We start from the raw sequence: 934 nt of genomic DNA, 5'->3' as shown, positions 1-934 counted from the left end.
CCGGCCGCCATCTTGGTTGGGTTAATTTGCATATAGTAGCTCTGATTGGCTGGTGGGCATGGCTTAAGGTGTAGCAAAGGTATGGTCAATTTGCATGTTTGTCTTTTATTAGTGTAGATTATTATTATTAAATTTTTATCATTAAATCACCATTTTATTATTATTATTACTTAAGGAATACAGGCTCATTGAAAAGAAAAGTAGAGAATAGATATTACTATTATCCAAGGATATCATCACTGACACTGTGGTATATATCTTTCTACACACTGCTTTTGTTGTTATTTATTAGTTTTATTACTTAGTGGTATTGTTGTAAAAGTTAATATTTTTCACTTTTCTCAGTTATGTAAACTGTGGATAAGATGTCTAGTTATTTCTCTTGGAACCTCACCCTCACCACCCATGACTAAAAACAAAACAAATATCCCCAGAATAATGTGAGTACTTTCTTATTTTAAGCTTCATATATTACAGGGCAACTTTTCATTGACTTTTGAATTTTCCTTCTCCTGTGGCAAATTTTCCCACTAAAGTCATTTAAACACATTATCTTTACTATAATTTGAGGGCCCATAGTTTCTAACTCTTTCATTTTGACTATATCTTTATTAATTCCTGTTTCTGCTTTCCTTTACTTTTCCCCCAATATCTGAATTATTTGCTAAATTAAATTTTCATTCCTTTTTAAAAGTGATCTAAAAGTTTAAGGTTATAGATCTTCTTCTGTGTCTTGAATGTTAAACAAAGACTAATACATAAGGTTTGTTTTTTAAGATACAACTATTTTATTAATTATGTTATTTAGGTCCTTTATATTCTCACTTATGTTCTTGCCTTTTCCCTCTCTCATGAACCAATTGATAGATGTGAATTTAAAATCCCACTACTAATCTGTTCTTTCCCATACCCATTTATAATAAAACTAGAGGAC

Source organism: Myotis brandtii, unplaced genomic scaffold (assembly GCF_000412655.1).
Source record: "Myotis brandtii unplaced genomic scaffold, ASM41265v1 scaffold686, whole genome shotgun sequence".
NCBI classification, from domain to species: Eukaryota; Metazoa; Chordata; class Mammalia; order Chiroptera; family Vespertilionidae; genus Myotis; species Myotis brandtii.
The sequence above is the reverse complement of the archived record's forward strand: the minus strand, read 5'-3'. Positions refer to the sequence as shown.